Source organism: Heterodontus francisci, chromosome 38, assembly GCF_036365525.1.
Source record: "Heterodontus francisci isolate sHetFra1 chromosome 38, sHetFra1.hap1, whole genome shotgun sequence".
In the NCBI taxonomy this organism is placed as follows: Eukaryota; Metazoa; Chordata; class Chondrichthyes; order Heterodontiformes; family Heterodontidae; genus Heterodontus; species Heterodontus francisci.
This window is the reverse complement of record NC_090408.1, coordinates 16,888,979-16,910,750: the sequence shown is the minus strand read 5'-3', so window position 1 is coordinate 16,910,750 and position 21,772 is coordinate 16,888,979. Positions and strand designations below refer to the sequence as shown.

Genomic DNA, 21,772 nt, shown 5'->3' with positions numbered 1-21,772 from the left:
ATGTAATAATATCCCTCCACCCGAGACATCTTAACATCATGGCATCATGGTCTGGATTTTTCTCCGCTATTACAACCCCACTCCTGCCCCACAATTTGGGCAAGTTGATGGAGGCAATTGTAGGGAAAACTGGGACGAGGCATAGTGCCATCTCCTTGACCAGACTTTGATTTTCTCCTACCCCCTCAACCAAGCCAGGACCTCCAACAGCCACCCTTCCCCCACCCATCAGGACCCAGCCCAGTTCCTCCTGTCTGCTTCTATTATGACAGGAACAGCTGAAGAAAGGTGGTAGTAAGCTCAGGGTAGTAGGCTCAGTGTAGTGGTCCCAAATGTTGGGACAAGGTCTTGTAGAGGCCTCCTCTCCATTATCTGCTCAAGACCTTGGCCTCAGCTGAGGCTTTCAGTAGAAGATTTGTTCCAGTGCATTGCCTCTCTTTAATGTTTCCTCCTGCTTCTTCTGGTGCTGCAGTGGCACCAAGTCACTCTTCCTGGGGGAGCAACTGGCAGGGATCCCTCTGGGAACTCATCATGCAGGCATAATTGTCCTTGATTCAGGAAACTAGGCCAAGGTCGTGGCATGGTCAGGCAGATGTCTGATTAAGGGATTAAGATCAGATTAAAGGAAATCCAGCCCCAGCAGTTTACTGAACACGTTAAGTTAATTTTGGCTTCAATGGGAACAGAAGAGATATAACGAAGGGCCCACATTTATATTGTGCCTTTCACAACCTCAAAACATCCCAAACCAGCAGATAATTTGCACACAGCAAGGCTCCACAAACAGATATGTGATGATGATTAGATAATCTGTTTTATTCGTGATGTTGGTTGAGCAAGAATCATTGACACCAGGAAAATAGGCTACCGATTCACCATCACCCGTTTAACACAATTGCACAAAGTCCGAATTACCTTCGTCACAGAATCACAGAATCGTTACAGTGCAGAAAGAGGCCATTCGGCCCATCGTGTCTGCACTGGCTCTCTGAAAGAGCAATTCCCTCAGTTCCATTCCCCTGTCTTCCCTTTTGAATGCTTCAATTGAACATGCCTCCACCACATTCTCAGGCAGCATATTCCAGACTTTAAACACTCGCTGCGTGAAAAAGTTTTTCCTCATGTCACTTTTGCTTCTCTTACCAAATACTTTAAATCTGTGCCCTCTCGTTCTCGATCCTTTCATGAGTGGGAACAGTTTCTCTCTATCTACTCTGTCCAGACCCCTCATGATTTTGAATACCTCTATCAAATCATCTGTCAGCCTTCTCTTCTCCAAGGATAACAGTCCTAACTTCTCCAATCTGTCTTCACAACATAAATTCGTCATCCCTGGAACCATTTTCGTGAATCATTTCTGTACTGTCTCCAATGCCCTCACCTCTTTTCTAAATTGCGGCGCCCAGAACTGGACGTAATACTCCAGCTGAGGCCGAACTACTGCCTTCGACAAGTTCAACATAACTTCCTTGATCTTATATTCTATGCCTCTATTAATAAAGCCCAGGATACTGTACGCTTTATTAACTGCTCTCTCAACCTGTCCTGCCACCTTCAATGACTTATGCACATATACACCAATGTTTGTCTGCTCCTGCACCCACTTTAGAATTGTACCCTTTATTTTATAATTCCTACCAAAATGAATCGCCTCACATTTCTCTGCATTGAACTTCATCTGCCACCTGTCTGCCCATTCCATCAACTTGTCTATGTTCTTTAGAAGTTCTACACTATCCTCCTCACAGTTCACATTGCTTCCAAGTTTTGTATCATCTGCAAACTTTGAAATTGTGCCCTGTACATCATGGTCTAGGTCATTAATATATATCAGGAAAAGCATGCATCCTAACACTGATCCCTGGGGAACTCCACGAGAAATTTTCCTCCAGCTCAAAAAACATCCATTAACCACTACTCTTTGTTTCCTGTCATTTAGCCAATTTCGTATCCATGTTGCTACCGTCCCTTTTATTCCATGAGCTACAAGTTTGCTCACAAGTCTGTTGTGTGGCACTGTATCAAATGCCTTTTGAAAGTCCATGTACACATCGACAGCATTGCACTCATCAACCCTCTCCATTACATCCTCAAAAAACTCTAGCAAGTTAGTTAAACATGATTTTCCCTTAAGAAATCCATGCTGCCTTTCCTTAATTAACTCGCATTTGTCCATGTGACTATTGACTTTGTCCCAAATTATTTTTTCTAGAAGGTTGTCCTGAATTATTTTTTCCATTCTGCAATCTTCAGCAAGACAACTGTCAAGGCAGTAATTTACTGTATGGGGCTTTCAACTATTTCTACAAAAACCTTCTCCTTCGATTGAAGACTGGAATCTTATTGCCCATTTCTGCTGACAGTGGGTATTCTGAGCACCGGAACAAGCGAAGTACATTAGAACAATCCCAGCTATTGTATCTCATCCCGCGCAGTGTCACTGGACTAAATGTGCAGAAGGTCACACAAACAGAAGTCAAACGAAATTGCTGAATGCCCAATTGCAAATTGTGTAAACTACTTTACCTTATAATTAGCTAGAGGGCAGAAAAATATAATCAGGCTAAGTCTACATGGTAAGATTGAAATATTGAACATGATAAAAAAAATGACTGTCATTGTTTCAAACTCAATAACTAAGCGGTTCCTGATCTGTGAAGGTTATATCTGCCTCTATTATTGGTATTATTAGTGATCTTATGTTGATTCCTCTAAGGGTTCAATGTAAATTATTATGTCCTATATGCCCTCAAGCAGCAGGTCCTATAACACTGCAAGGTTAGAGCCCACCAAAGTCATCCTAGGTTGGCCTCACAACGAGGTTGGCCTCATTAAGTACACATAGTCTGGACTTGGCATGCCAACAGGAGTTCACCGTCAGTGGGAGGGCAAGAGGGAAGAGATAGCACAAGGCCGCAACATTTAAAGGGCTGCAGCTACAATCTAAAGGGCTGCTTAATTCTTGTTCTACACAAACCTGAAACTAGCCACCTAACACCTCAATTCTGTGATGTTGTTTCGGTGGTCCTTGTGAGAGAAATGCAGTAAAAGAGGTTTGTCCTCTTTGGTGCACCATCCCCACAGGAACTTCGTCCAGTCTGCTCAGCAGGAAGTACCAGTCAATGCTGAGGTCTGCAGCCAAAGGATGTGGGAGTAGTTGAGGAAAGGGTTTAATAACCTGAGGATGATCTGTCAAGCTAAGGCCAGTCATTCTTCACTGTACCAAGTACATAAATAAACTGTGTGCCACGAACAACTTCCTCTCTGCCTGTTGAATCACAACAGCAGCTACTTGTTCAGTATTCAGAAAATAGCTCTCTCCAAGCCTCACAACCATACCCACACTGGAGCAGGAACCAATTTATGGCTGTCTCTTCAAACCAGGGCTACAAACATTAAAGAAAGAAAAGAACTTGTAGGACAGCCAATGAAGTGTTTTTGAAGTGTATTCACTGCTGTAACATAGGAAATACAGCAGCCAATTTGCACACCGCAAGCTCCCACATACAGTAATTAGATGATGATGAGACACTTTGTTGGTTGAGGGGTAAATATTGGCTATTATACCAGAGAAAAACACTCCCCCTTACCGGGCTTTTTTCATATAGTGCCATGGGATCTTTTACATCTATCTTGGAATAAAAGGGACATAGCAACATGGATACGAAATTGGCTGAGTGACAGGAAACAGACAGAAGTGGTTAATGAATGTTTTTCGGACTGGAGGAAGGTTTGTCGTGGGGTTCAGGGATCGGTGTTCGGACCCTTACTCTTCCTGATATGTATTAATGACCTAGACCTTGGTGTATAGGGCACAATTTCAAAATCTGCAGAAGATACGAAACTTGGAAGCATTGTAAACTGTGAGGAGCATAGTGTAGTACTTCAAAAGGGCATAGATAGGTTAGTGGAATGGGCGGACAAGCGGCAATGACATTTAATGCAGAAAAGCGTGAAGTGATACATTTTGGTAGGAAAAATGAGGAGGGACAATATAAAATAAAAGGTACAATTCTAAAGTGGGTGCAGGAGTAGAGGGACCTGGGTGTATATGTGCATAAAACATTGAAGGTGGAAGGACAGGTTGAGAGGACGGTTAATAAAGCATACAGCACCCTAGGCTTTATTAATCGGGGCATAAAGTACAAAAACAAGGAGGTTGTGTTAAACGTGCATAAAACACTGGTTCGGCGTCAAGTAGAGTATTGTGTCCAGTTCTGGGTGCCACATTTTAAGAAGGATGTGAAGGCATTGGAGAGAATACAGAAAAGAATCACAAAAATGGTTCCAGGGATGAGGATAGAGTTATGTACAAGTTATGTAGATAGATTGGAAAAGATGAGACTGTTTTCCTTGGAAAAGAGAAGGTTGAGAGGAGATTTGATAGAGGTATTCAAATTCATGAGGGGTCTGGACAGAGTAGATAGAGAGAAACTGTTCCCACTGGCGGAAGGATTGAGAACAAGAGGCCACAGATTTAAGCTAATTAGCAAAAGAAGCAATGGGGACATGAGGAAAAACTTTTTCACGCAGCGAGTGGTTGGGATCTGGAATGCACTGCTTGAGAGTGTGGTGGAGACAGGTTCAATCGAGGCGTTTTGGAGGGAATTGGATTGTTATCTGAAAAGGAAGAATGTGCAGAGCTACAGGGAGAGGGCGGGGGAGTGGCACTAGGTAATTTGCTCCTTCGGAGAGCCAGACACAATAGGCCGAATAGTTTCCTTCTGTGCTGGAACAACACTGTGGTACCTGAGGGGGCAGACAGGGCCTCAGTTTAGAATCTCATCCAAAAGATGGCACCTCCGACAATGCAGCACTGCCTCAGAACTGCACTGAAGTATCAGTCTAGGCTTTGTGCTCAACTCTCGGAAGTGGCACGTGAATCCACAACGGCCCAGCTCAGAAACAAGAGTGCTACTGACTGAGCCACCACTGATACTGTCATAGAAGGGATGTTTTGCACCCACAACACCCTGCATCTCTCATTCCTTCTATGACAAGCACCAGTGCAACTACATCCAACCCATTGTATTTACATATTCAATTAAAAGAGGGTGCACAAGGTGAGAGACGGAGTGTGACTGAGGAGGTGGTGATGCCAGAGGCGGAGCAGTAACTTGATGGCCAGAAGGCGAGTTCCTATCCCTCCCCTCCTGTATAGCTCTAGCATTCAAGCATCATGGACCCTACACTTAGAAGAATCTGAGCACTATTGTTTCTTAATGGACTGCAGAGGTTAAAGCAGGTGGCTCATCACCACCTTCTCAAGGGCAATTAGGAATGGGCAATAAATACTGGCCTAGCCAGCGACGCTCACATCCCCTGAAAGAATGTAAAAAGAAATGCAAGACCTGGCAATGACTGGAAGAGTTCCATTATCCTGATCTGTGCAGTTGCGTATGACGTTCTAACAGACTGCAACGAGGAAGTGCATCTGTAGACGGTCTGCCAGTGAAACAGATTCTAAGCCCAGTCAAAGTATCTCTTTCAAATGATCAAAACACTGAATTCTCAGACTGTTGCTACAGCTATGAACTCCAATCTACCGCTTGTCCAGCTCTGATGCTAAAGGACCAGATGGAGAGAATTATTATGCGGACCTTCACTGTCTTGAGAGCTGCCCGGAGATCTGTCCTCTGACACAGAACACTTCCCTGTGGTGGGAGTTGTCTGCTTGGAACAGATGGTGCACCTCTATCACCAACCTGCTTAGGAAAACACATCCTCCAAAAACAGTTTTCCATACACACGATATTCCCCGGTGTGTTGGACATTTAGGCACAACTGTAAAGGCAATCGGTCTCTGGTGCAATTAAATCTGATGCCTTCCTTTAATTCCCCTCCAGATAAACACAAAAGGCATCTCCACTGGAATGCCCAGAATTTTAATTGTGACAATGAGAAACACTGCTGGTATAGAAACAGGGCAAAAACCTGCACAAATAAACAAAATACCAAAAACAAATTGAACAGCTATCAAAACCCCAAGGTTCAAGTTTATTTTTATACATGCTGCCCCTTTAAACAGAAAGTTCCTCAGACAGGTCATGCCTGGCACTTCTCCTTCCAACAGCACGGAAGGCAATCTCAGTGCACAGCACACCGCTTGCAAGAAAACTGGGTAACTGCATCTGTGCTAATTTCAATGTTATTAGCATTGATTTGCATATTAAAGTCAGGCTCTTGCTCATTTTGGGAAGGACCAATATAGACTGGCCCAAATGAGCAACTGGTTTAGTATCATTCATGACTCCTCAGATACTAAAGCAGTCTGTGCCCGCATGCAGCAAGACCTGGACAACAGTCAGGCTTGGGCTGATAAGTGGCAAGTAACATTCGTGCTACACAAGTGCAGGCAATGATCATCTCTAACAAGAGAGAACTTAACCATCACCCCTTGACATTCAATGGCATTACCATCGCTGAATCTCTCACCATCAACATTTTGGGGTTACCATTGACCAAACTAAACTGGATCAGCCGTATAAATACTGTGGCTACAAGAACAGGTCAGAGGCTGGGAATTCTACAGCGAACAACTCACCTTGTGTCTCCCCAAAGCCTATCCACAATCTACAAGGCACAAGTCAGGAGTGTGATGGAAAACATTACACTTGCCTGGATGGGTGCAGCTCCAACAACACTCAAGAAGCTCAACAACATCCAGAACAAAGCAGCGCGTTTGATCGGCACCCCATCCACTGCCTTAAACATTCACTCCCTCCACCACCAGCGCACAGTGGCAGCAACGTGTACCATATACAAGATGAACTGCAGCAACCCACCAAAGCTCTTTCAACAGCACCTTCCAAACCTGTGACCTTTACCACCTAGAACAAGGGCAGAAGACACATGGGAACACCAACATCTGCAAGTTCCCCTTTAAATCTCACACCATCCTGACTTGGAACTACACTGCTGTTCCTTCACTGTCACTGTGTCAAAATCCTGGAACTCCCTCCCAAACAGCGCTATGGGTGTAGCTACACCACATGGACTGCGGCAGTTCAAGAAGGCAGCTCACCACCACCTTTTGAAGGGCAATTAGGGATGGGCATTGAATGTTGGCCTAGCCAGCGGCACTCATATCCCATGAATGAATTAAGAAAACAACTGGAAGATGATACATGATGCACAAGGAGCTTCCGAGAGATCATCTCCACCTCAATTTCCTGACCCTGCCCCTCCTCACTCACCCACTGCATGTTGATGCCACTGGCCATAGCCAATGAAAAATCATCACCAGATGGATTATCAGTTCAACTAGTGTGAAAGCAGCCATCCTGTCATTCCCACTGACTATCAAACTGTTGTGTGCTGGGTATAACCCCATTGCTCACTGACTGACTGGAAGACAGGAAAAAAACCCATTGACATACGTGTTAGAAATAAGGATTATTGTGGAGAGGTGGAAGGTTATCCAGTATACATTTTTAACATTTGAAAACCTTTTGGTTTTCTTTCAAACCTTGGTGCATTTTTTCCCAATTCCACACGCCCCCACTCCACCCGCCCAAGACTGCATGAGCGTAGGCAGAGAGTTCCACCTTTAAAAACACATTGTGTAACCATGGTGGCAGTCAAAACAGCCCTTCAGCTACAACCTGAAAAAACCTATCCAAACCCATCAGACAAACAGCAGAGCAGGGAGGCCTTTGTAAGGATCCCACCCTGTGAAGGGCTTGTGTCCTTCAGCACTTAAAATCCTATAATTAATGTAGACTGTAATTACTCTTCGGATTCCCAATGACGTAAAGCTCAGGAGTCCTTTCTGGTCTAAGACTTAATACTTTTGAGTTTGCACTATTACCTAAAGTTAAATGTAGCCATAAACTTAAAATAATTTGGGAAGCAAGGTAGGAGAGTTGATTGGAAGATAGATAATTCGCAACAAAGGAGTTTGAGGAGATGGCAGGTGCAAATCTGAAGTGCTACAGCACCACCAGACTATAGGAAGGATGTGATTGCACTGGAGAGGGTGCAGAAGAGATTCACCAGGATGTTGCCTGGGCTGGAGCATTTCAGCTCTGAAGAGAGACTGGATAGGCTAGGGTTGTTTTCCTTACAGCAGAGAAGGCTGAGGCAGGATATGATTGAGGTATACAAAATTATGAGGGGCGTAGATAGGGTAGATAGGAAGAAACGTATTCCCTTCGTGGAGGTGTCAATAACCAGGGGGAATAGATTTAAGGTAAGGGGCAGGAGGTTTAGAGGGAATTTGTGGAAAAATGTTTTCACCCAGAGGGTGGTTGGAATCTGGAACACACTGCCTGAAGGGGTGGTAGAGGGAGGATCTCTCATAACATTTAAGAAGTATTTAGATGAGCACTTGAAACGCCATAGCATACAAGGCTACGGGCCAAGAGCTGGAAAATGGGATTAGAATAGATAGGCTTGGTGGCCGGCACAGACACGGTGGGCTGAAGGGCCTGTTTCTGTGCTGTATAATTCTATGATTCTATGACAACACTATTGGAAGGGTGTCATTGCAACATGAAAGGTTTACATAGGCAGTTGCCATTATAAATGTGGACATAAGAAATTTGTAATAGGAGAAAATTGGCACCAAAGTATGATTAAAAACATAACAAAAGTACAAGTTTGTAAATGGAAATATCCATGTGAACATAAAATGCTTAAATCGTCATTAAATTCAGAACTATAACATCAAAGGTAAAAGTTTGATCAGTGAAGTTCACATACAGAAGCGCAAGGTACCAGATATTTGCACCTACCTCTCACTTTAAGGTTGATCCTTCAAAAAGTAGCTCCGGCTTGAACTGAAATGCCTATTTAACTATTTTTATTAATATTAACTATTTATTTCACAACCCACTTGGTTATGTTTCTCGCAAAATCAACCCTGTTGAGGTTGTTTGGTTTGGAATGACCAAAATTTATTTCAAATGTTCCATTTTAAAACATTACCTTTAAAGTGAGAGGTAGGTGCAAATATCTGGTACCTTGCGCTTCTGTACGTGAACTTCACTGATCAAACTTTTACCTTTGATGTTATAGTTCTGAATTTAGTGACGATTTAAGCATTTTATGTTCACATGTATATTTCCATTTACAAACTTGTACTTTTGTCATGTTTTTAATCATACTTTGGTGCCAATTTTTTCCTATTACAAATTTCTTATGTCCACATTTATAATGGCAACTGCCTATGTAAACCTTTCATGTTGCAATGACACCCTTCCACCAGTGTTGTCAAAGAATTTTAACCAATTTATGCACTGCTTTTGTTGGTGGGTATTCAAAGTGAAGGATACTAGTGCTGGATACTCATTACTGGATAGGATGCAGGTAGGTTTAGAGTTCCCTTCAGCTTGTCCCATTCTCCTAACTTGCTGTGCTTCTTTTGGATACGCGCCTGGAGGTGGTCAGTGGTTTGTGAAGCAGCGCCTGGAGTGGCTATAAAGGCCAATTCTGGAGTGACAGGCTCTTCTTGCAGAAATCAACAAGCGCATGGGTAAGGCTTCCACTGCTATGTTCAGACTGGCCAAGAGAGTGTGGGAAAATGGCGCATTGACACGGAACACAAAAGTCCGAGTGTATCAGGCCTGTGTCCTCAGTACCTTGCTCTACGGCAGCGAGGCCTGGACAACGTATGCCAGCCAAGAACTTGCTGTGCTATTCAGCCCCTAAAGCCACTACAGAATTAATCTTTCCATGGTTTCATTGACGAAAATAACCAGGGTGGGCGGAGGTTCATGTGGAGCACAAATACCAGCATAGATCGGTTGGAAAGAATGGCCTGTTTCTATGCTGTAAATTCTATGCAGTTCTAGATAAAAATAATTTGCAAATTGGCATTTTGGAAAAGCTGAGTTTTTAATAGGAGCCCTGAATCGAGGTTTATTTGGATTTACATCTTCATCCTTCCTCACTCGTGCTAATCAGCTTTTCCAGTTCAGATTTCACAGTCAACAGATTCCATTACTGGGATTAACTTGATGCGGCAAAGGCCTAATCTCTTGCTGTCTGTGCAAGATAATGATCGCAATCAATGAACACTGCAACTTACAGTGGAAGCTCTGTAACTCTACAGTTCTCTGTCAACACAGTATCAATGCTGTCTGCCCTTCATCAAAAGAACATCCTCTGGGCTTCTCATTGATGCTGCTCCTGAACCCTGTTATATGATCGCAACTGAAAGAAAATGAAGCTGCAGTTAATGATTGCCCAAATTAGTATCTGCATTTTGAGGTTACAAGGTCAATGCAATACATTGCAGTACACAATAGTACCGCTATTCATTACAGAATATGTCATCATGTATGCTTTATTCAATTATGTCATTGCTATTTATCTGCAAGAAGCTGCAAATATTCTAATCCCTTCATCATTTTACTTCAAAACCCTTCCAAATCTGTTAGAGACTTTTATTTGGGGGATGTATGTTCCATTTATATGAGACAGTGAATTAAATGCAGATCACCCGAATCTGAACTGAATTTGATCTCTCAATGGTATACAGTGTGCTTACTCTGCAGCTGGTACATGTGTTAGATGGTATCAGCTACAACTCAAGGCATGTGCTGCTCTGGATATTGCAACAGCAACTTCAGGCTATTAAGAGGAGACTGGTTAGAAATAAATGGGCATATTTTGCTGTTCGTACAACAAAGCATTTCCTCCATTATTTTTCCTTAATTTTAATGGCCTCAAATCAAGTCAGATATGTCTGAGACATTCACTTCACCTCACACTTTCCACAGTCCACACCCACAAACGCCGCAAGTCAAACAGACAATGATACCGTGTCACTGGCACCGCGATAAATTGGTGAATCATCAGCACATGGATTCACACCGTGCCTAAGACTGGAGCCCTTGTACTAGCTGAGGATCTATTGGAGAACCCAAGAGAAGCTGAAAGCCATGCACTGCCTGCCATTGAGCAGGATTCCAAGATGTGTCTCCATCATTAGATTTCAGCTGTGGCTCAGTTGATAGCTCTCTCACCTGAGTGTGAAAGTCATGGTTTCAAGACCCATTCCAGAGACTTGAGCCCAAAATCTAGGCTGAAACTCAAATGCAGGACTGATGGAGTGCCGCATTGTTGGAGGTGCTATCTTTCGGATAAGATGTTAAATCATGGCCTCATCTGCTCTCTCAGGTGGATGCAAAAGATCCCACAGCGCTAGTTTGAAGAAGAGCAGAGGAGTTAGGCAACATCACTAAAACAGATTATCTGGTCATTTATCTCATTGATGTTTGTGGGATCTTGCTATGTGCAAATTGGCTGCTGCATTCAGTACTACATTGGCTGTACAGGGGTTTAGGATGTCCCGATGGCGTAAGTCTTTTGTTATGACTAATATTGATGTTGTGATCTGGAATAAAGGCCTGCTCAAGAGACAGAAAAAAAACCTGACCTGAACCCGATGGAACCACATGGGACCTGAGCCTGACCCGGCCCGAGTCCCTCGATTTTCCTCTCGAGCCTGACCCGAGCCCGACCCGGCCATCACTATGTTTCCTTTACTTATCTTCCGACTCCCAATCTGCCGGAAGCTGCAGCATGAGCATGATGACGTCATAGAGACTGTCACACGCTCACTGCGCAGACTCAGTTTCCCTGCTTGACATCCCGGACTCGCAGCTCAGATAAGTTTTGAACTTTTAACACTTGCCTTGCTGTGAGTGTCCGACCCGGACCCAGCCCGACCCGAACCCGACTGATGTCGTCGGGTCCCGTCGGGTTCGGGTAGGGTAGCCGGCCTTTAAGCTGGAATGTGCTGCCTGAAAGGGTGGTGGAAGCAGATTCAATAGTATCTTTCAAAAGGGAATTTGCTAAATACTTGGAAAGGAAAAAAATTGGAGGACTATGGGGAAAGATCAGGGGAATGGGACTAATTAGATCTTTCAAAGAGCAGCATAAACAGGATGGGCCAAAAGGCTTCCTTTGTGTTCTTAAATTCTACGTGGAATACGCTGAGCATTAGTTTAAGGAATACACAATCTGAATTATTTTTTGTTTGTCTGACTCCTGCTACACTAAGAGTCAATGAGTACCAGCAAGTCCCCAGTACCTCACCCTGGTGACCATGCTTTAGGCGTGAACTTAGCAAGCGATTCAACCTATAACCAGCAGGACTTTCTGGTGTGGGTGGGGTGAATGTGTGGTCAGTGGGTAGGGAGCCGCAGCTTACACACACTTTCCAAAGGGGGAGGAGATAGGTGGGATTACCAGAGAGACAGCAAGAGACATCTGGGTTGATTTTCCCTCATCTAGCCAAAGGACTCTACGCTTCTCATCCCCTTTACATTGTCACGGGAGAGCAGCTAGTATTTCTATACAGAATCACAGAAATTTAAAGCACGGAAGAAGGCCATTCAGCCCACCATAGCCATACTGGCCGACAAGTAGCCATCCAGCCGAATCCCTCTTTCCAGTTCTTGGTCCGTAACCTTGTAGGTTATAGCACTTAAGTGCATAGTCAAGTATTTTTTAAATGTATGAGGGTTCCTGCCTCTACTCCCCTTTCAGGCAGTGACTTCCAGATCCCACCACCCTCTGGGTGAAATGATTTCCCCTCCAATCCCCTCTAAACCTTCTATCTCTTCCCCTAAATATGTGCCCTCTGGTTATGAACTCCTCAACCAGAGGGAATAGGGCTTTCCGATCCACTCTATCATGACCCCTCATTATTTTAGGTCTCCCCTCAGCCTCCTCTGTTCCAGAGAAAACAACCCTAGCCTATCCAATCTTTCTTCATACCAAAGTTCCCTAGTCCAGGCAACATCCTTGTAAATCTCCCCTATATCCTCACCAGTGCAATCACATCTTTCCTCTAGTCCGGTGACTAGAACTGCACGCAGTACCCCAGCTGTGGCCTAACTAGTGTTTTATACAGTTTCAGCATAACCTCCCAGCTCTCATATTCTATGTCTGCTAATAAAGGCAAGAATCCCTATGCCTTCTTGACCACCGTATCTACCTCTCCAGCCATCTTCAGGGATCTGTAGACGTGCACTCCAAGGTCCCTCTGTTCCTCTACACTTTTCAGTATCCTGCAATTTACTGTGTATTCCATTTCCTTGTTAATATTCCCCCAAATGCATTACCTCACATTTCTCCAGATTGAACTCCATTTGCCACAGTTCCGTTCACTGACTAGTCCATTGATATCCATCTGCAGTCTATAGCTTTCTTCTTATCAACCACATGGCCAACTTCTGTATCGCTGGCAAACGTCTTAATCATACCCCTTATATTCAACTCCAAATCATTGATATATACCTCAAAAAGCAAGTGAACTAGCACTGAACCCTCACTCTAGTACGGAACCTCACTGGAAACAGTCTTCCAGTCACAAAAACATGCATCGACCATTACTCTTTGCTTCCTGCCTCTGAGCCATTTTGGATCTATCTTGCCACTTTGCCATTCTTCGTGAACAGTCTGCCATGTGGGACCTCATCAAAACCCTTGCTAACATCTATATAGGCCAGATCAAATGCACTACCCTCATCGACCCTCCTTGTTACCTCCTCAAAATATGTCTTTGATTAATCTGTGTCTTTATAAATGAAGCTTTATCCTGTCCCTCAGAATTCTTTCCAATAATTTTCCCACCACCGAGGTTAGGCTGACTGGCCTATAAATTAGTCAATCTATCCTTTTCTCCCTTTTTAAACAATGGCAAAACGTCAGCTTTCCTCCAGTGCTCTGGCACTGCGCCTGTAGTGAGAGAAGATCGGAAAATGATGGTCTGAGCCTCCGCTATTTCGTCTCTTGTTCTCCTTAACAGCCCTGGATACATTTCATCTGAGCCTGGGGGTTTAGCCACTTTCAAAGATGTTAAACCCCTTAATACTTCCTCTCTCAGAATGTGAATTTCATCTAATATTTCACACTCCTCCTCCATGATTGCAATGTCTGTATCGACCTCTCTTTTGTGAAATCGGACCCATAGGTGGGGAATTTTATTCCGACGGTGGAGGGCTCGACATCCGGAAAAGGTGATGCTGAGAACCCGACATTGCCTCTTCTTTGGAGGTCCTGCCAAATCAAGTGCCAATCAGGCACTTAAGCAGATAGCGGCGCATCTTCTACAGGACCAAGGACCCCATCTCCAGAAATCCCACCCTTGGACAGCTGCCGGCCAATCGGAAGCCAATATTTGCAGCGCCACTGTGGAGGTGGTGGCTGCTGCTGGAGGAGCACCTACCGGAGGCCAAGAAGCGTAGCTGGACCCAGGCCTCAGGTAGGTCAGGGCGGGAGGGGTCTTGTGGGGTGGGGGTTGTGGGGGCGGGGGGGGGGGGTGGAAAGTGGGGTCGATAGCAAGGGCAGGGGTGTGGCTGTCGGCGGGATCCTACTTCCTGATGCCAGGTCCCTTGTTCAGGCACTGTGCCTTTTAACGAGGGACCCCTCCCCGGAACCAGGAAGCAGTCCACATGGTTTTACTGCCATGCTTCCGGTGCGGCAATAGTGTTGCCCATTGCAGGACTAATTGCGGCTGTGGCAGGAAGAGGCCCTTAATTGGGGGTTAATAGCTCAGTTAAGTGCCTCAATTGGCAGCGGGACAGGGAGGCCATTCACAGGCCTTCCCGCCCCAGACTAAATTTTTTGGCAGAGAGAGAGGTTTCTGTCCTTGGCACAACTTTTCCTATCTACACAGTTAACAGCTCTTTACCCACTGCTATCATTTACAGATCCTGACCTTCTCCAATCCTAGCTGAAACAGTTTCTTGCCCCTGCCATGGACATCGTTTGTCAGTCTATCCCTATACTCCTCCTTGTTCCCCCATTCTCCACCCTCTTCATCTCCCCTGCCCCCACTTCACCCTGCTCCCATCTCCCTTCTAACCCTCTCACATTCCCTCCTCTCTTCTCCTCTCCCTCTCCCCATATCCCAACCTCATACTACAGTCAAACCCCAGTGCGCTTCGAAGCCCAATGTTCCTCGGACACCAATTGCTGACTTGCCGTCTCCTCTTCCTAAAGTTTCAGTGAAGATGGAGGGCCGTGCAACTGACCAAGTGCGTCCCACAGCCTTGCGCACTCCCGGTACAAAACGTGCTAAGTAAATGGAAGCAGCATTTTAACATGGGAAAGAGCTGAGCTCGCTCTGTAGGCCCAGGTCAGTTTAGCCAGGCACAGGCTCCTTGGGAACGATGATCCCTGGGCTGTACGACCAGGATCACATGATCAGCCCCTTCAAGCAGCATTGTATTGGCCTCTGGAGAGGCATTTTCCCATAAACTACTGCATGTGCTCGAGAAACACTTGGTTATTATGCCCTCTGGCAATCTAGAAGGCCAAAGCACATAATTAACCTCTCATCAAAGAAGGAAACTCCATAAATGCAAATCTGTCACTCCAGTTAGCAAACACTTTGAGAACAGCAGAAGTCTACTAGCTGAAATGTATGCTGAATTAAGATAGCAAACCTTAGCTTACAAAGCACAACATGAATCCAGATCATAAACCTGTCAAGTTAGAAGTGAACTCTCTCACAATATTTCCCTATGGGATTTTATAAAGTATGATGAACTATTCTCAATATTTCTTAATCTGAGGGGAATAGTAAGACTTGAATTTATATTAGCACCTTTCATGACTACCAGACATCCCAAAGCACTTTATAGTCAATGAAGTACTTTTGAAGTATAGTCATTGTTGTAAAGTAGGAAACACAGCTGCCAATTTGCACACAGCAAACTCCCACAAACAGTAATGTGATAATGACAAATAATCTGATTTTGTGATGTTGATTGAGGGGTAAATATTGCCATAGGATCCTTTACGCCCACGTGAGAGGGCAGACATGGCCTCAATATAACATCTCATCTGAAAGACAGCAACTCCAACAGTGCAGAACTCCCTCAGTACTGCACTGGAGTGTCAGTATAGATTGCCCCACTTGATTCTATTTTTCCTCCCCTTGTCCAGTCTCTTCCCACCTACTTCCATGACTCTTCTGACGCCCTACGTCATTTCAACAGTTTCCAGTTTCCTGGCCCTAAACGCCTCCTCTTTACTATAGAGGTCCAATCTGTTTACACCTCCATCCCCCACCAAGATGGTCTGAGGGGGTCTCTGCTTCTTTCTTGAACAGAGGCCCAACCAGTCCCCATCCACCACCACCCTCCTCCGTCTGGCTGAACTTGTTCCCAACTTCTCCTTCAATTACATTCACTTCCTCCAAATAAAAGTCGTTGCTATGGGTACCCGTATGGGTCCTAGTTATACCTGTCTTTTTCTGGGCTATGTCAAACATTCCTTGTTCCAGTCCTAGTCAGGTCCCCTTCCCCAACTCTTTTTCCGGTACATTGATGATTGTATTGGTGCCGCTTCCTGCTCCCGCCCCGAATTGGAAGACTTCATCAACTTTGCTTCCAATTGCCACCCTTGTCTCATCTTCACATGGTCCTTCTCTGACACTTCCCTTCCCTTCCTTGACTTTTCAGTCTCCATCTCTGGGGAAAGGCTGTCCACTAGTATTTATTATAAGCCCACCGACTCCCACAGCTACCTAGACTACACTTCCTTACACCATGTAAGGATTCCATTCCATTCTCCCAGTTTCTCCGTCTGCGCGCATCTGTTCTGATGATGCAACCTTCCACAGCAGCCCCTCTGATATGTCTTCTTCTTTCCTCAACCAAGGATTCCCCCACACTGTGATTGACAGGGCCCTCAACCGTATCCAACCCATTTCCCACATTTCTGCCCTCACCCCTTTCACCTCCCTCCCAGAACTGCTACAGGGTTCCTGATATCCTCACTTTCCACCCCAGCAGCCTCCAGATCCAAAGGATCATCCTCCGCCATTTCTACCACGTCCAGTGTGATGCCACCACCAAACACATCGTCTCCTCTCCTCCCCTGTCAGCATTCCAAAGGAACCATTCCCTCTGCAACACCCTGGTCCATTCTTCCATCACCCCTGACACCTCGTCCCGTTCCCACAGCACCTTCCCATGCAATCGCAGGGGGTGTAATACCTGTCCTTTTACCTCCTCTTTCTTCACTATCCAAAGTCCAATACACTCCTTCCTGGTGAAGCAGCGATTTACTTGTACTTCTGTCAATTTAGTTAATGGTATTCGCTGCTCACAATGTGATCACCTCTACACTGGGGAGACCAAAGCAGTTTGGGTGACCACTTTGCAGAACACCTCCACTCGGTCTGCAAGCATGATTCTGAACTTTCGGTTGCTTGCCATTTTAATTCACCATCTTGTCCTCATGCCCACGTTCCTGTCATCGGCCTGCTGTAGTGTTCCAGTGAACATCAACGCAAGCTCGAGGAACAGAACTTCAACTTCCGATTAGGCACTCTACAGCCTTTTGGACTCAATACTGAGCTCAATAATTTCAGACCATGAGCCCCATTATTTTTTTTTTTATTTATCTTTTTATATATTTTCTTCTGCTCTCTAGTTTTTTTTAATTATTTATTTTTGAACCATGTGCTTGTCTTAAACTTATTTTACACGTTTTTGCTTTTGTACAGAGCTGTTCATTATTCTGCCATTAGCACTCTCTCTGGATTCATGCTTTGTCTTTCGCTACAACTACTTAGCACTCCATTTGCATTCTGTTCCATGACACCTGTCATTTAATCTCTCCCCCCTCCGTCCTATCACAGACCTTCCCTCTTGTTCTTCTTCCCCCACCTTCCACCCTTTCACTTGCTCAAAGACTGTTACATTCCTAACTTTTGCCAGTTCTAATGAAAGGCACAGACCTAAAACGTTAACTCTGTTTCCCTCTACACAGATACTGCCAGACCTGCTGAGTATTTCCGGCACTTTCTGTTCTCATTTCAGAGTTCCAGCATCCGCAGTATTTTGCTCTTAAATCAGTAGAGATGGTTGTGCTCATATCCTGGAATGGGACTTAAAGCCATAACTTTCTGACTCAGAGGCAGGAGTGCTACCAAATGAGCCACAGCTAACATTAAAAGTTAAAAATAATCACTACGATGAAATGTGCCTTTTCATTTGATGTGCTACATTCTCTGTTACATTGTTTTTTAAAATATTGCCCAGCCCATGAATAAATTTATGATCATGATATTAAAACCATTGTCAATTTGTCTACCTTGAGACAACTGGCAGACTCCCTAAGCAAACCATGACTGCCTGTTTCAACCCATCCAACCATTAGCGGGCAGGTCAGCTCCCCAAAAGGTAATGAACTCCAAGGATCCACAGATATTATCATTTATTGTACGTACAGCCCAGACTTAAATCATCCTCAAATTACTGAGGCTTCACTACAAATTCATCCATTGCAAGCATTTGATTGGCCATCCTTTAACACATAACCCATTATTAAATATCCTTTATAAATTGGGCAGAATGGTTTAAATTAATCAAACTGTTTGTTATTCTCTGTGTCAGCAGTGGCTCACCTGCGTCAGAATGTTGTGCGTTGAAATCCCACTCCAGGCACTTGAGCACATAATCCAGTCTGACATCCCAGTGCAATACTGAGGGAGAGCTGCAACGTCAGAAGTGCTGTTTTTCAGATAAGATGTTAAGCCAAGGCATCTCTCAGGTGGACATCAGAGATCCCATGGCACAATTTCAAATAAGAGCAGGGGAGTTCTCCACAGTGTCCTGGCCAATATTTATCCCTCAACCAAAACCACTTAGAAAAAAATGAGGCTGGGATTTTATGCTGGCAACGGGGGTCTCGACGTCCGGAAAATGTGACATCGAGATCCCTCTCTGGCACCTCTTCTCCAGAAGGCCCGCCAAATCTAGTACCAATCAGGCACTTAAGTGGACAGCGGTGAGCCTTCCACAGGATCAAGGACCCCGTCGCCAGAAGTCCTGCCCCTGGAGAGCTGCCCGTCTCTGATTGGAGAGGCAGATCACAGAGGCAGTGGCTGCTGCTGGAGGAGAACCTACCAGAGGCCGAGGAGCAGTGCTGGACCCAGGCCACAGGTCAGTCGGGGCGGGAGGGGTCTTGTGGGGTGGGGCTGGCTCCAAGTGGGTCCCCTCCTTCCCGATGCCGAGTCCCTCGTTCAGGCACTAAGTGCCTTTAACAAGGGACCCCACCCCCACCCCCAGAGCCAGGAAGCAGCCCGCACAGTTTCTCCTGCCGTGCTTCCCTTGCGGCAACAAGGCCGCCCACCACATGGCTAATTGCAGCAGCGGCAGGAAGAGGCTCTTTGTTAGGGTTAATTACCCAGTTAAGGGCCTCAATTAGTGGCGGGGCAGGAAGGCCATTCACATGCCTTCCTGCCATGGGCTAAATTTAACAGAGGGGGGATAGTGGCGGGAACCCCCTCCGCCAACATCCCACCCAGTTTTATGCTCTCCCTGGCTCCATACCCGCCGCTGAGGAGAACATAGAATTCCCCCCAGATTTTCTGGTCATTATCACATTGCGGTCTATGGAACCTTGCTGTGTGCAAAATTGGTGACCGCATTCAACGGTGACTAGACTTCAAAAGTACGCCATTGGCTGTCAAGCAATATATAAACCCAAGTCCTTCTTTCTTGTTACCAAGTAATGTGGCTTAGATTTACTGATTTAAAATATGGCTTGCTTTGTGTTATTATTCAGCTCGCTGCTATATATGTCAGTCAAAGCCTCACCAAACAAAAGAACAGAAATAATTATATGTGATTTTGGAAAATGCCACATCTAGTATTAAATGACCCGTGTTCTTCCTGGATCCCATCAATTTCAGTGTTGTTTGGTAAATCAACATGATTCTGTGTAAGGGTTGGTTTGATTTGTATAGTTCAAGGATGCAAAGAAGCTTGTGATATAAATCCTGTTCAAAATGACATGCAAAATAAAAGTCACACGTCCATCTGACGCAGAGCTGCACCTCCAAGAGATGAGTATTTGGCTGGGATATTGATCGATCAGCCCTGGATTGATCCAGGTTGACACTCCAGCACAGTACTGAGGGAGTGCTGCACTGTCAGAGGTGCCACCTTTTTGGATACCACAATAAACCAAGCAAGCCCTTGCCTGTCTGTCTCTTAGGTGGACATAAAAGATCCCATGGCACTAGTTTGAAAAAGAGCAGAGATGTTCTCCACGCTGTCCTAACCAACACTGATAGCTCAACTAACACCTAAAAGCAGATTATCAGGTTGTTATCTCTTTGCTGTTTGTGGGACTTTGCTTTGCATGAATTGGCTGCCGCATTTCCAACATTACAATGATTACACTTCAAAAAAACAGTGCTTTTGGACATCCTGAGGATATGAAAGGCGCTATATAAATGCAAGTCTTTCTTTCCAAAATTTTTTATGTGGCTTTGCTAATATTAACCAGCTGTAATTCAGGTTGAATGGATATAATTATGCTCAGTTTGATACTTAACTCTGTTACTTTGAATCTTTTTAGATCACAAACATGTGAGTTTTATTCCCTGCACACATGGGGATATTGATGTCCTATATGACACAGATGATTAGCCTCAATCCTCCACCTGTGGAGACTGCACTTTCCCATCTGCCTTATTTATGAACTGTGAAAAAAACAGCATCATATAATCACTCCTCGAAAGAGGGAGCAAAATAGCTTCACAAGCTTAAAATACCTGCTAGGAATATTAAAAAGGGCTATAAACACAGGCGTTTCAGCTTGCTTGCATGATTGCCATGTTAATCTATTGCTAATCACTTTACATCTACTCTGCAGAGCTTTATAACCAATCCACAATGGAAGTCAAAAGCAATGCTGTCTGTTACTATAACATTATCTGATTCAAAACAGAGAAAGAATGATGTTTATATAGCACTTTGCACAACCTCAGGACATCCCAAACGCTTTTTGGCCAATGAAGTACTTCTGAAGCGGAGTCAATGTTGTAATTTAGGAAACGCGACAGCCAGTATGCACACAGCAAGATCCCACAAACAGCAATGCTATAATGAACAGATAATCTGTTTTAGTGATGTTGGTTGAGGGAATAAACACTGGTCAGAACCCCGTGAATAACTCCCCTCCTCTTCTTCAAAACAGTCCCGGGGATCTTTTACGTCCATCGGAGAGAGCAGAAGGCGCCTCGGTTTAACGGCTCATCCGAAGAACAGCACCTACGGCAATGCAGCACTCCCTCAGTACTGCACCAACGTGTCAGCCTGGATTAGGTGCTCACAACCTTCTGACTCAGAGGTGAGAATGCTACCTACTAAACCACGGCTAACAACAACCCATCTATTGTGTAGAAACAGCGTAATGAGCTTTAATTTCATCTCATGGCACTGGTTCAATTTGCACAGAAGGAAATGAAATGCAGGATTAAAAATGGAATTCCATCCTGTAACACATATGCCAGGTCGTTGCAAATTAATTATGTAGTAATTGTACAAGCGCGTCCAACTGCTGACCTTTCTCAGCAGCCCGGATTCCCTCTGTCTGCATGTACTCTTTGCATCGAGCACTTCCCGGGATGGAAGTTCCACTGTACAATATTATCAAATCAATTTGGTTTATCTGCTTTAAGGAAGGTGGTAACCTTTGGTGAATGCCTTCATCGCAATAGCGGATCGAGGGATTTGATTCGGACACGTAAATCTCTCTTGCGGCATACTTTTCATGTTTACACTTTCACATCAGTATTTTTGGCCCCAAAGAAAGGCAATATTTTACTTGAGACTCCCCTTCACCTTTAATAATTTGATTGCCAAAGGCATTTTCTTCAGACTTTAACTGCACATTCTGCTGCTGGCAACAAAAGGAAATTAGATCTCCACCTCAAGTCGTGAAGTTATTCTGATTGCCTCCCCCTCCCCAAGCTGTCGTGCCAGCTTTCTAGAACTCACTGGACTCATAT

The 21,772-nt window shown here is 44.7% G+C and overlaps 1 protein-coding gene across 3 annotated transcripts in view; it reads right to left on the bottom strand.

The window, feature by feature from the left end:
• Positions 1-21,772, bottom strand: part of sema4ba (sema domain, immunoglobulin domain (Ig), transmembrane domain (TM) and short cytoplasmic domain, (semaphorin) 4Ba) — a 448,919-nt gene that overhangs the window by 350,154 nt on the left and 76,993 nt on the right. The window contains exon 2 of one of the 3 annotated variants that reach the window (XM_068017746.1): positions 10,031-10,155. The exons of the other annotated variants lie outside the window; for them this stretch is intronic. The gene's annotated coding sequence lies outside the window, so the exon portion shown is untranslated. The remainder of the gene's footprint in view (positions 1-10,030; positions 10,156-21,772) is intronic. 3 annotated transcript variants of the gene reach the window in all.